General features: G+C 49.3%; 1 protein-coding gene across 3 annotated transcripts in view; it reads left to right on the forward strand.

Moving 5' to 3' along the window:
- The window catches only part of SHC1 (SHC adaptor protein 1), a 50,457-nt gene that overhangs the window by 24,958 nt on the left and 9,175 nt on the right, over window positions 1-16,324 (forward strand). The gene's annotated exons all lie outside the window — the stretch shown is intronic.

The raw sequence follows: 16,324 nt of genomic DNA on the forward strand, positions 1-16,324 counted from the left end.
AGCCTCCTCTATTCCTGTACTGATCATATACACCGCACTGTCACTACACCTCACACCAGAGCCCCCTCTATTCCTGTACTGATCATATACACTGCACTGTCACTACACCTCACACCAGAGCCTCCTCTATTCCTGTACTGATCATATACACCGCACTGTCACTACACCTCACACCAGAGCCTCCTCTATTCCTGTACTGATCATATACACCGCACTGTCACTACACCACACACCAGAGCCTCCTCTATTCCTGTACTGATCATATACACCGCACTGTCACTACACCTCACACCAGAGCCCCCTCTATTCCTGTACTGATCATATACACCGCACTGTCACTACACCTCACACCAGAGCCCCCTCTATTCCTGTACTGATCATATACACCGAACTGTCACTACACCTCACACCAGAGCCTCCTCTATTCCTGTACTGATCATATACACCGCACTGTCACTACACCTCACACCAGAGCCTCCTCTATTCCTGTACTGATCATATACACCGCACTGTCACTACACCACACACCAGAGCCTCCTCTATTCCTGTACTGATCATATACACTGCACTGTCACTACACCTCACACCAGAGCCCCCTCTATTCCTGTACTGATCATATACACTGCACTGGCACTACACCTCACACCAGAGCCCCCTCTATTCCTGTACTGATCATATACACTGCACTGTCACTACACCTCACACCAGAGCCTCCTCTATTCCTGTACTGATCATATACACCGCACTGTCACTACACCTCACACCAGAGCCTCCTCTATTCCTGTACTGATCATATACACCGCACTGTCACTACACCACACACCAGAGCCTCCTCTATTCCTGTACTGATCATATACACTGCACTGTCACTACACCTCACACCAGAGCCCCCTCTATTCCTGTACTGATCATATACACTGCACTGGCACTACACCTCACACCAGAGCCCCCTCTATTCCTGTACTGATCATATACACTGCACTGTCACTACACCTCACACCAGAGCCTCCTCTATTCCTGTACTGATCATATATACCGCACTGTCACTACACCTCACACCAGAGCCCCCTCTATTCCTGTACTGATCATATACACCGCACTGTCTCTACACCTCACACCAGAGCCTCCTCTATTCCTGTACTGATCATATACACCGCACTGTCACTACACCTCACACCAGAGCCCCCTCTATTCCTGTACTGATCATATACACCGCACTGTCACTACACCTCACACCAGAGCCTCCTCTATTCCTGTACTGATCATATACACTGCACTGTCACTACACCACACACCAGAGCCCCCTCTATTCCTGTACTGATCATATACACCGCACTGTCACTACACCACACACCAGAGCCTCCTCTATTCCTGTACTGATCATATACACCGCACTGTCACTACACCTCACACCAGAGCCCCCTCTATTCCTGTACTGATAATATACACCGCACTGTCACTACACCTCACACCAGAGCCCCCTCTATTCCTGTACTGATCATATACACTGCACTGTCACTACACCTCACACCAGAGCCTCCTCTATTCCTGTACTGATCATATACACTGCACTGTCACTACACCACACACCAGAGCCCCCTCTATTCCTGTACTGATCATATACACCGCACTGTCACTACACCTCACACCAGAGCCCCCTCTATTCCTGTACTGATCATATACACCGCACTGTCACTACACCTCACACCAGAGCCTCCTCTATTCCTGTACTGATCATATACACTGCACTGTCACTACACCGCACACCAGAGCCTCCTCTATTCCTGTACTGATCATATACACTGCACTGTCACTACACCTCACACCAGAGCCCCCTCTATTCCTGTACTGATCATATACACTGCACTGTCACTACACCTCACACCAGAGCCCCCTCTATTCCTGTACTGATCATATACACTGCACTGGCACTGCACCTCACACCAGAGCCCCCTCTATTCCTGTACTGATCATATACACCGCACTGTCACTACTCCTCACACCAGAGCCTCCTCTATTCCTGTACTGATCATATACACCGCACTGTCACTACTCCTCACACCAGAGCCCCCTCTATTCCTGTACTGATCATATACACCGCACTGTCACTACACCTCACACCAGAGCCCCCTCTATTCCTGTACTGATCATATACACTGCACTGTCACTACACCTCACACCAGAGCCTCCTCTATTCCTGTACTGATCATATACACTGCACTGTCACTACACCACACACCAGAGCCTCCTCTATTCCTGTACTGATCATATACACCGCACTGTCACTACACCTCACACCAGAGCCTCCTCTATTCCTGTACTGATCATATACACTGCACTGTCACTACACCTCACACCAGAGCCTCCTCTATTCCTGTACTGATCATATACACTGCACTGTCGCTACACCTCACACCAGAGCCTCCTCTATTCCTGTACTGATCATATACACCGCACTGTCGCTACACCACACACCAGAGCCCCCTCTATTCCTGTACTGATCATATACACCGCACTGTCACTACACCTCACACCAGAGCCCCCTCTATTCCTGTACTGATCATATACACTGCACTGTCACTACACCTCACACCAGAGCCTCCTCTATTCCTGTACTGATCATATACACTGCACTGTCACTACACCTCACACCAGAGCCTCCTCTATTCCTGTACTGATCATATACACCGCACTGTCACTACACCTCACACCAGAGCCTCCTCTATTCCTGTACTGATCATATACACCGCACTGTCACTACACCACACACCAGAGCCCCCTCTATTCCTGTACTGATCATATACACCGCACTGTCACTACACCTCACACTAGAGCCTCCTCTATTCCTGTACTGATCATATACACCGCACTGTCACTACACCACACACCAGAGCCTCCTCTATTCCTGTACTGATCATATACACCGCACTGTCACTACACCTCACACCAGAGCCTCCTCTATTCCTGTACTGATCATATACACCGCACTGTCACTACACCACACACCAGAGCCGCCTCTATTCCTGTACTGATCATATACACCGCACTGTCACTACACCTCACACCAGAGCCCCCTCTATTCCTGTACTGATCATATACACTGCACTGTCACTACACCTCACACCAGAGCCTCCTCTATTCCTGTACTGATCATATACACCGCACTGTCACTACACCTCACACCAGAGCCTCCTCTATTCCTGTACTGATCATATACACTGCACTGTCACTACACCTCACACCAGAGCCTCCTCTATTCCTGTACTGATCATATACACTGCACTGTCACTACACCTCACACCAGAGCCTCCTCTATTCCTGTACTGATCATATACACCGCACTGTCACTACACCTCACACCAGAGCCTCCTCTATTCCTGTACTGATCATATACACTGCACTGTCACTACACCTCACACCAGAGCCTCCTCTATTCCTGTACTGATCATATACACCGCACTGTCACTACACCTCACACCAGAGCCTCCTCTATTCCTGTACTGATCATATACACCGCACTGTCACTACACCTCACACCAGAGCCCCCTCTATTCCTGTACTGATCATATACACTGCACTGTCACTACACCTCACACCAGAGCCCCCTCTATTCCTGTACTGATCATATACACCGCACTGTCACTACACCTCACACCAGAGCCCCCTCTATTCCTGTACTGATCATATACACTGCACTGTCACTACACCTCACACCAGAGCCCCCTCTATTCCTGTACTGATCATATACACTGCACTGTCACTACACCTCACACCAGAGCCTCCTCTATTCCTGTACTGATCATATACACCGCACTGTCACTACACCTCACACCAGAGCCCCCTCTATTCCTGTACTGATCATATACACCGCACTGTCACTACACCTCACACCAGAGCCTCCTCTATTCCTGTACTGATCATATACACCGCACTGTCACTACACCTCACACCAGAGCCTCCTCTATTCCTGTACTGATCATATACACCGCACTGTCACTACACCTCACACCAGAGCCCCCTCTATTCCTGTACTGATCATATACACTGCACTGTCACTACACCTCACACCAGAGCCCCCTCTATTCCTGTACTGATCATATACACTGCACTGTCACTACACCTCACACCAGAGCCCCCTCTATTCCTGTACTGATCATATACACCGCACTGTCACTACACCACACACCAGAGCCTCCTCTATTCCTGTACTGATCATATACACTGCACTGTCACTACACCACACACCAGAGCCCCCTCTATTCCTGTACTGATCATATACACTGCACTGTCACTACACCTCACACCAGAGCCTCCTCTATTCCTGTACTGATCATATACACTGCACTGTCACTACACCTCACACCAGAGCCTCCTCTATTCCTGTACTGATCATATACACCGCACTGTCACTACACCTCACACCAGAGCCCCCTCTATTCCTGTACTGATCATATACACCGCACTGTCACTACACCTCACACCAGAGCCTCCTCTATTCCTGTACTGATCATATACACCGCACTGTCACTACACCTCACACCAGAGCCTCCTCTATTCCTGTACTGATCATATACACTGCACTGTCACTACACCTCACACCAGAGCCTCCTCTATTCCTGTACTGATCATATACACTGCACTGTCACTACACCTCACACCAGAGCCCCCTCTATTCCTGTACTGATCATATACACCGCACTGTCACTACACCACACACCAGAGCCTCCTCTATTCCTGTACTGATCATATACACTGCACTGTCACTACACCTCACACCAGAGCCTCCTCTATTCCTGTACTGATCATATACACCGCACTGTCACTACACCTCACACCAGAGCCCCCTCTATTCCTGTACTGATCATATACACCGCACTGTCACTACACCTCACACCAGAGCCTCCTCTATTCCTGTACTGATCATATACACCGCACTGTCACTACACCTCACACCAGAGCCTCCTCTATTCCTGTACTGATCATATACACCGCACTGTCACTACACCTCACACCAGAGCCCCCTCTATTCCTGTACTGATCATATACACTGCACTGTCACTACACCTCACACCAGAGCCTCCTCTATTCCTGTACTGATCATATACACCGCACTGTCACTACACCTCACACCAGAGCCTCCTCTATTCCTGTACTGATCATATACACTGCACTGTCACTACACCTCACACCAGAGCCCCCTCTATTCCTGTACTGATCATATACACCGCACTGTCTCTACACCTCACACCAGAGCCTCCTCTATTCCTGTACTGATCATATACACTGCACTGTCGCTACACCTCACACCAGAGCCTCCTCTATTCCTGTACTGATCATATACACCGCACTGTCACTACACCTCACACCAGAGCCCCCTCTATTCCTGTACTGATCATATACACTGCACTGTCACTACACCTCACACCAGAGCCCCCTCTATTCCTGTACTGATCATATACACTGCACTGTCACTACACCACACACCAGAGCCTCCTCTATTCCTGTACTGATCATATACACCGCACTGTCACTACACCTCACACCAGAGCCTCCTCTATTCCTGTACTGATCATATACACCGCACTGTCACTACACCTCACACCAGAGCCCCCTCTATTCCTGTACTGATCATATACACCGCACTGTCACTACACCTCACACCAGAGCCTCCTCTATTCCTGTACTGATCATATACACTGCACTGTCACTACACCACACACCAGAGCCTCCTCTATTCCTGTACTGATCATATACACTGCACTGTCACTACACCTCACACCAGAGCCTCCTCTATTCCTGTACTGATCATATACACCGCACTGTCACTACACCTCACACCAGAGCCTCCTCTATTCCTGTACTGATCATATACACCGCACTGTCACTACACCTCACACCAGAGCCTCCTCTATTCCTGTACTGATCATATACACTGCACTGTCACTACACCACACACCAGAGCCCCCTCTATTCCTGTACTGATCATATACACCGCACTGTCACTACACCACACACCAGAGCCTCCTCTATTCCTGTACTGATCATATACACCGCACTGTCACTACACCACACACCAGAGCCCCCTCTATTCCTGTACTGTTCATATACACCGCACTGTCACTACACCTCACACCAGAGCCTCCTCTATTCCTGTACTGATCATATACACCGCACTGTCACTACACCGCACACCAGAGCCTCCTCTATTCCTGTACTGATCATATACACCGCACTGTCACTACACCTCACACCAGAGCCTCCTCTATTCCTGTACTGATCATATACACTGCACTGTCACTACACCTCACACCAGAGCCTCCTCTATTCCTGTACTGATCATATACACTGCACTGTCACTACACCACACACCAGAGCCCCCTCTATTCCTGTACTGATCATATACACCGCACTGTCACTACACCTCACACCAGAGCCTCCTCTATTCCTGTACTGATCATATACACCGCACTGTCACTACACCTCACACCAGAGCCTCCTCTATTCCTGTACTGATCATATACACCGCACTGTCACTACACCTCACACCAGAGCCTCCTCTATTCCTGTACTGATCATATACACCGCACTGTCACTACACCACACACCAGAGCCCCCTCTATTCCTGTACTGATCATATACACTGCACTGTCACTACACCTCACACCAGAGCCTCCTCTATTCCTGTACTGATCATATACACTGCACTGTCACTACACCTCACACCAGAGCCTCCTCTATTCCTGTACTGATCATATACACCGCACTGTCACTACACCTCACACCAGAGCCCCCTCTATTCCTGTACTGATCATATACACCGCACTGTCACTACACCTCACACCAGAGCCTCCTCTATTCCTGTACTGATCATATACACCGCACTGTCACTACACCTCACACCAGAGCCTCCTCTATTCCTGTACTGATCATATACACCGCACTGTCACTACACCACACACCAGAGCCCCCTCTATTCCTGTACTGATCATATACACCGCACTGTCACTACACCACACACCAGAGCCCCCTCTATTCCTGTACTGATCATATACACCGCACTGTCACTACACCTCACACCAGAGCCTCCTCTATTCCTGTACTGATCATATACACTGCACTGTCACTACACCTCACACCAGAGCCCCCTCTATTCCTGTACTGATCATATACACCGCACTGTCACTACACCGCACACCAGAGCCTCCTCTATTCCTGTACTGATCATATACACCGCACTGTCACTACACCTCACACCAGAGCCCCCTCTATTCCTGTACTGATCATATACACTGCACTGTCACTACACCTCACACCAGAGCCTCCTCTATTCCTGTACTGATCATATACACCGCACTGTCACTACACCACACACCAGAGCCCCCTCTATTCCTGTACTGATCATATACACCGCACTGTCACTACACCTCACACCAGAGCCCCCTCTATTCCTGTACTGATCATATACACTGCACTGTCACTACACCACACACCAGAGCCCCCTCTATTCCTGTACTGATCATATACACCGCACTGTCACTACACCTCACACCAGAGCCCCCTCTATTCCTGTACTGATCATATACACCGCACTGTCACTACACCTCACACCAGAGCCCCCTCTATTCCTGTACTGATCATATACACTGCACTGTCACTACACCTCACACCAGAGCCCCCTCTATTCCTGTACTGATCATATACACTGCACTGTCACTACACCGCACACCAGAGCCTCCTCTATTCCTGTACTGATCATATACACCGCACTGTCACTACACCGCACACCAGAGCCTCCTCTATTCCTGTACTGATCATATACACCGCACTGTCACTACACCTCACACCAGAGCCTCCTCTATTCCTGTACTGATCATATACACCGCACTGTCACTACACCTCACACCAGAGCCTCCTCTATTCCTGTACTGATCATATACACCGCACTGTCACTACACCACACACCAGAGCCTCCTCTATTCCTGTACTGATCATATACACTGCACTGTCACTACACCGCACACCAGAGCCCCCTCTATTCCTGTACTGATCATATACACCGCACTGTCACTACACCTCACACCAGAGCCCCCTCTATTCCTGTACTGATCATATACACCGCACTGTCACTACACCTCACACCAGAGCCCCCTCTATTCCTGTACTGATCATATACACCGCACTGTCACTACACCACACACCAGAGCCTCCTCTATTCCTGTACTGATCATATACACTGCACTGTCACTACACCGCACACCAGAGCCTCCTCTATTCCTGTACTGATCATATACACTGCACTGTCACTACACCGCACACCAGAGCCTCCTCTATTCCTGTACTGATCATATACACTGCACTGTCACTACACCTCACACCAGAGCCTCCTCTATTCCTGTACTGATCATATACACCGCACTGTCACTACACCTCACACCAGAGCCTCCTCTATTCCTGTACTGATCATATACACTGCACTGTCACTACACCTCACACCAGAGCCCCCTCTATTCCTGTACTGATCATATACACCGCACTGTCACTACACCACACACCAGAGCCTCCTCTATTCCTGTACTGATCATATACACTGCACTGTCACTACACCTCACACCAGAGCCTCCTCTATTCCTGTACTGATCATATACACCGCACTGTCACTACACCTCACACCAGAGCCTCCTCTATTCCTGTACTGATCATATACACTGCACTGTCACTACACCGCACACCAGAGCCCCCTCTATTCCTGTACTGATCATATACACCGCACTGTCACTACACCTCACACCAGAGCCTCCTCTATTCCTGTACTGATCATATACACCGCACTGTCACTACACCTCACACCAGAGCCTCCTCTATTCCTGTACTGATCATATACACCGCACTGTCACTACACCTCACACCAGAGCCCCCTCTATTCCTGTACTGATCATATACACCGCACTGTCACTACACCGCACACCAGAGCCTCCTCTATTCCTGTACTGATCATATACACTGCACTGTCACTACACCACACACCAGAGCCTCCTCTATTCCTGTACTGATCATATACACCGCACTGTCACTACACCTCACACCAGAGCCTCCTCTATTCCTGTACTGATCATATACACCGCACTGTCACTACACCTCACACCAGAGCCCCCTCTATTCCTGTACTGATCATGTACACCGCACTGTCACTACACCTCACACCAGAGCCTCCTCTATTCCTGTACTGATCATATACACCGCACTGTCACTACACCACACACCAGAGCCTCCTCTATTCCTGTACTGATCATATACACTGCACTGTCACTACACCTCACACCAGAGCCTCCTCTATTCCTGTACTGATCATATACACCGCACTGTCACTACACCACACACCAGAGCCTCCTCTATTCCTGTACTGATCATATACACTGCACTGTCACTACACCTCACACCAGAGCCTCCTCTATTCCTGTACTGATCATATACACTGCACTGTCACTACACCTCACACCAGAGCCTCCTCTATTCCTGTACTGATCATATACACTGCACTGTCACTACACCTCACACCAGAGCCTCCTCTATTCCTGTACTGATCATATACACTGCACTGTCACTACACCACACACCAGAGCCTCCTCTATTCCTGTACTGATCATATACACCGCACTGTCACTACACCACACACCAGAGCCTCCTCTATTCCTGTACTGATCATATACACTGCACTGTCACTACACCTCACACCAGAGCCCCTCTATTCCTGTACTGATCATATACACCGCACTGTCACTACACCTCACACCAGAGCCCCCTCTATTCCTGTACTGATCATATACACTGCACTGTCACTACACCTCACACCAGAGCCCCCTCTATTCCTGTACTGATCATATACACCGCACTGTCACTACACCTCACACCAGAGCCTCCTCTATTCCTGTACTGATCATATACACCGCACTGTCACTACACCTCACACCAGAGCCTCCTCTATTCCTGTACTGATCATATACACTGCACTGTCACTACACCTCCACACCAGAGCCTCCTCTATTCCTGTACTGATCATATACACCGCACTGTCACTACACCTCACACCAGAGCCTCCTCTATTCCTGTACTGATCATATACACTGCACTGTCACTACACCGCACACCAGAGCCCCCTCTATTCCTGTACTGATCATATACACCGCACTGTCACTACACCTCACACCAGAGCCTCCTCTATTCCTGTACTGATCATATACACCGCACTGTCACTACACCTGACACCAGAGCCCCCTCTATTCCTGTACTGATCATATACACCGCACTGTCACTACACCACACACCAGAGCCTCCTCTATTCCTGTACTGATCATATACACTGCACTGTCACTACACCACACACCAGAGCCTCCTCTATTCCTGTACTGATCATATACACTGCACTGTCACTACACCACACACCAGAGCCCCCTCTATTCCTGTACTGATCATATACACTGCACTGTCACTACACCTCACACCAGAGCCTCCTCTATTCCTGTACTGATCATATACACTGCACTGTCACTACACCTCACACCAGAGCCTCCTCTATTCCTGTACTGATCATATACACCGCACTGTCACTACACCTCACACCAGAGCCTCCTCTATTCCTGTACTGATCATATACACCGCACTGTCACTACACCACACACCAGAGCCCCCTCTATTCCTGTACTGATCATATACACTGCACTGTCACTACACCTCACACCAGAGCCCCCTCTATTCCTGTACTGATCATATACACCGCACTGTCACTACACCTCACACCAGAGCCTCCTCTATTCCTGTACTGATCATATACACCGCACTGTCACTACACCTCACACCAGAGCCTCCTCTATTCCTGTACTGATCATATACACTGCACTGTCACTACACCTCACACCAGAGCCTCCTCTATTCCTGTACTGATCATATACACTGCACTGTCACTACACCTCACACCAGAGCCCCCTCTATTCCTGTACTGATCATATACACTGCACTGTCACTACACCTCACACCAGAGCCTCCTCTATTCCTGTACTGATCATATACACTGCACTGTCACTACACCTCACACCAGAGCCCCCTCTATTCCTGTACTGATCATATACACTGCACTGTCACTACACCACACACCAGAGCCTCCTCTATTCCTGTACTGATCATATACACCGCACTGTCACTACACCACACACCAGAGCCCCCTCTATTCCTGTACTGATCATATACACTGCACTGTCACTACACCTCACACCAGAGCCTCCTCTATTCCTGTACTGATCATATACACCGCACTGTCACTACACCGCACACCAGAGCCCCCTCTATTCCTGTACTGATCATATACACCGCACTGTCACTACACCTCACACCAGAGCCTCCTCTATTCCTGTACTGATCATATACACTGCACTGTCACTACACCACACACCAGAGCCCCCTCTATTCCTGTACTGATCATATACACCGCACTGTCACTACACCTCACACCAGAGCCTCCTCTATTCCTGTACTGATCATATACACCGCACTGTCACTACACCACACACCAGAGCCTCCTCTATTCCTGTACTGATCATATACACTGCACTGTCACTACACCTCACACCAGAGCCTCCTCTATTCCTGTACTGATCATATACACTGCACTGTCACTACACCTCACACCAGAGCCCCCTCTATTCCTGTACTGATCATATACACCGCACTGTCACTACACCACACACCAGAGCCTCCTCTATTCCTGTACTGATCATATACACTGCACTGTCACTACACCTCACACCAGAGCCTCCTCTATTCCTGTACTGATCATATACACTGCACTGTCACTACACCTCACACCAGAGCCCCCCTCTATTCCTGTACTGATCATATACACCGCACTGTCACTACACCTCACACCAGAGCCCCCTCTATTCCTGTACTGATCATATACACTGCACTGTCACTACACCTCACACCAGAGCCCCCTCTATTCCTGTACTGATCATATACACTGCACTGTCACTACACCTCACACCAGAGCCTCCTCTATTCCTGTACTGATCATATACACTGCACTGTCACTACACCTCACACCAGAGCCCCCTCTATTCCTGTACTGATCATATACACTGCACTGTCACTACACCTCACACCAGAGCCCCCTCTATTCCTGTACTGATCATATACACTGCACTGTCACTACACCTCACACCAGAGCCCCCTCTATTCCTGTACTGATCATATACACCGCACTGTCACTACACCACACACCAGAGCCTCCTCTATTCCTGTACTGATCATATACACCGCACTGTCACTACACCTCACACCAGAGCCTCCTCTATTCCTGTACTGATCATATACACCGCACTGTCACTACACCTCACACCAGAGCCCCCTCTATTCCTGTACTGATCATATACACTGCACTGTCACTACACCGCACACCAGAGCCCCCTCTATTCCTGTACTGATCATATACACTGCACTGTCACTACACCGCACACCAGAGCCTCCTCTATTCCTGTACTGATCATATACACTGCACTGTCACTACACCTCACACCAGAGCCTCCTCTATTCCTGTACTGATCATATACACTGCACTGTCACTACACCACACACCAGAGCCCCCTCTATTCCTGTACTGATCATATACACTGCACTGTCACTACACCTCACACCAGAGCCCCCTCTATTCCTGTACTGATCATATACACCGCACTGTCACTACACCTCACACCAGAGCCTCCTCTATTCCTGTACTGATCATATACACCGCACTGTCACTACACCTCACACCAGAGCCTCCTCTATTCCTGTACTGATCATATACACTGCACTGTCACTACACCTCACACCAGAGCCTCCTCTATTCCTGTACTGATCATATACACCGCACTGTCACTACACCTCACACCAGAGCCCCCTCTATTCCTGTACTGATCATATACACCGCACTGTCACTACACCTCACACCAGAGCCTCCTCTATTCCTGTACTGATCATATACACCGCACTGTCACTACACCTCACACCAGAGCCCCCTCTATTCCTGTACTGATCATATACACTGCACTGTCACTACACCTCACACCAGAGCCCCCTCTATTCCTGTACTGATCATATATACCGCACTGTCACTACACCACACACCAGAGCCTCCTCTATTCCTGTACTGATCATATACACCGCACTGTCACTACACCTCACACCAGAGCCCCCTCTATTCCTGTACTGATCATATACACCGCGCTGTCACTACACCTCACACCAGAGCCTCCTCTATTCCTGTACTGATCATATACACTGCACTGTCACTACACCTCACACCAGAGCCTCCTCTATTCCTGTACTGATCATATACACCGCACTGTCACTACACCTCACACCAGAGCCTCCTCTATTCCTGTACTGATCATATACACTGCACTGTCACTACACCTCACACCAGAGCCTCCTCTATTCCTGTACTGATCATATACACCGCACTGTCACTACACCACACACCAGAGCCCCCTCTATTCCTGTACTGATCATATACACCGCACTGTCACTACACCTCACACCAGAGCCCCCTCTATTCCTGTACTGATCATATACACTGCACTGTCACTACACCTCACACCAGAGCCCCCTCTATTCCTGTACTGATCATATACACCGCACTGTCACTACACCTCACACCAGAGCCTCCTCTATTCCTGTACTGATCATATACACTGCACTGTCACTACACCTCACACCAGAGCCCCCTCTATTCCTGTACTGATCATATACACCGCACTGTCACTACACCACACACCAGAGCCTCCTCTATTCCTGTACTGATCATATACACCGCACTGTCACTACACCACACACCAGAGCCCCCTCTATTCCTGTACTGATCATATACACCGCACTGTCACTACACCTCACACCAGAGCCTCCTCTATTCCTGTACTGATCATATACACTGCACTGTCACTACACCTCACACCAGAGCCCCCTCTATTCCTGTACTGATCATATACACTGCACTGTCACTACACCTCACACCAGAGCCCCCTCTATTCCTGTACTGATCATATACACCGCACTGTCACTACACCACACACCAGAGCCTCCTCTATTCCTGTACTGATCATATACACCGCACTGTCACTACACCACACACCAGAGCCCCCTCTATTCCTGTACTGATCATATACACCGCACTGTCACTACACCTCACACCAGAGCCTCCTCTATTCCTGTACTGATCATATACACTGCACTGTCACTACACCTCACACCAGAGCCCCCTCTATTCCTGTACTGATCATATACACCGCACTGTCACTACACCGCACACCAGAGCCTCCTCTATTCCTGTACTGATCATATACACTGCACTGTCACTACACCTCACACCAGAGCCTCCTCTATTCCTGTACTGATCATATACACCGCACTGTCACTACACCACACACCAGAGCCCCCTCTATTCCTGTACTGATCATATACACCGCACTGTCACTACACCTCACACCAGAGCCCCCTCTATTCCTGTACTGATCATATACACCGCACTGTCACTACACCTCACACCAGAGCCCCCTCTATTCCTGTACTGATCATATACACTGCACTGTCACTACACCTCACACCAGAGCCTCCTCTATTCCTGTACTGATCATATACACCGCACTGTCACTACACCTCACACCAGAGCCCCCTCTATTCCTGTACTGATCATATACACTGCACTGTCACTACACCTCACACCAGAGCCTCCTCTATTCCTGTACTGATCATATACACTGCACTGTCACTACACCTCACACCAGAGCCCCCTCTATTCCTGTACTGATCATATACACCGCACTGTCACTACACCTCACACCAGAGCCTCCTCTATTCCTGTACTGATCATATACACTGCACTGTCACTACACCACACACCAGAGCCTCCTCTATTCCTGTACTGATCATATACACTGCACTGTCACTACACCTCACACCAGAGCCTCCTCTATTCCTGTACTGATCATATACACCGCACTGTCACTACACCTCACACCAGAGCCCCCTCTATTCCTGTACTGATCATATACACCGCACTGTCACTACACCTCACACCAGAGCCCCCTCTATTCCTGTACTGATCATATACACCGCACTGTCACTACACCACACACCAGAGCCTCCTCTATTCCTGTACTGATCATATACACCGCACTGTCACTACACCTCACACCAGAGCCCCCTCTATTCCTGTACTGATCATATACACTGCACTGTCACTACACCTCACACCAGAGCCTCCTCTATTCCTGTACTGATCATATACACTGCACTGTCACTACACCTCACACCAGAGCCCCCTCTATTCCTGTACTGATCATATACACCGCACTGTCACTACACCTCACACCAGAGCCTCCTCTATTCCTGTACTGATCATATACACCGCACTGTCACTACACCTCACACCAGAGCCTCCTCTATTCCTGTACTGATCATATACACCGCACTGTCACTACACCTCACACCAGAGCCCCCTCTATTCCTGTACTGATCATATACACCGCACTGTCACTACACCTCACACCAGAGCCCCCTCTATTCCTGTACTGATCATATACACCGCACTGTCACTACACCTCACACCAGAGCCTCCTCTATTCCTGTACTGATCATATACACCGCACTGTCACTACACCACACACCAGAGCCCCCTCTATTCCTGTACTGATCATATACACCGCACTGTCACTACACCTCACACCAGAGCCCCCTCTATTCCTGTACTGATCATATACACTGCACTGTCACTGCACCTCACACCAGAGCCCCCTCTATTCCTGTACTGATCATATACACCGCACTGTCACTACACCTCACACCAGAGCCTCCTCTATTCCTGTACTGATCATATACACTGCACTGTCACTACACCTCACACCAGAGCCTCCTCTATTCCTGTACTGATCATATACACTGCACTGTCACTACACCACACACCAGAGCCTCCTCTATTCCTGTACTGATCATATACACTGCACTGTCACTACACCACACACCAGAGCCTCCTCTATTCCTGTACTGATCATATACACTGCACTGTCACTACACCTCACACCAGAGCCCCCTCTATTCCTGTACTGATCATATACACCGCACTGTCACTACACCTCACACCAGAGCCCCCTCTATTCCTGTACTGATCATATACACTGCACTGTCACTACACCACACACCAGAGCCTCCTCTATTCCTGTACTGATCATATACACCGCACTGTCACTACACCACACACCAGAGCCTCCTCTATTCCTGTACTGATCATATACACCGCACT

The sequence above is a fragment of the Rhinoderma darwinii genome, unplaced genomic scaffold (genome assembly GCF_050947455.1).
Source record: "Rhinoderma darwinii isolate aRhiDar2 unplaced genomic scaffold, aRhiDar2.hap1 Scaffold_651, whole genome shotgun sequence".
NCBI classification, from domain to species: domain Eukaryota; kingdom Metazoa; phylum Chordata; class Amphibia; order Anura; family Rhinodermatidae; genus Rhinoderma; species Rhinoderma darwinii.